General features: G+C 39.1%; 1 non-coding gene across 1 annotated transcript; it reads left to right on the top strand.

Moving 5' to 3' along the window:
* Positions 1-277: 277 nt before the first annotated feature.
* Positions 278-384, top strand: LOC149526298 (small nucleolar RNA R71). The gene has a single exon (XR_016352146.1). It is a non-coding gene; the product is annotated as a small nucleolar RNA R71 (small nucleolar RNA).

The raw sequence follows: 384 nt of genomic DNA, 5'->3' as shown, positions 1-384 counted from the left end.
CTCCCAGTGTGTCAAACTTATTGGATAGTGCAGCTACTTGCGCAGCTACTTGAGCAATTAAGGTGCCAAATGCATCAATTTCATAGCTTCAACAGCTTTTCTCGGATACGACCTTTTTGAAGGCCATTGATAATTGTTTGAGGACATCTCTTCCAACAAATTATAACCATCTGCAGCACTCTTACTCATTAATGCCTCACAAGTAATGGCATCAATTGTGGTTTTTATTGGTCCAACTAGCCCTTTGTAGAATGTCTGAACTTGCAACCAATTAGGAATCCCATGATGTGGATATCTTTTCAGTAGTTCTTTAAACCTCTCTCAGGCTTAATACAAGGACTCACCATCAAATTGTGTGAATGAGGTGATATCATTCCTTATCTT

Source organism: Theobroma umbraticum, unplaced genomic scaffold, assembly GCF_002168275.2.
Source record: "Theobroma umbraticum cultivar Fairchild unplaced genomic scaffold, ASM216827v3 scaffold_77.0, whole genome shotgun sequence".
Lineage (NCBI taxonomy): Eukaryota > Viridiplantae > Streptophyta > Magnoliopsida > Malvales > Malvaceae > Theobroma > Theobroma umbraticum.
Note: the sequence above shows the minus strand (reverse complement) of the source record. Positions and strands in the feature narration are given on the sequence as shown.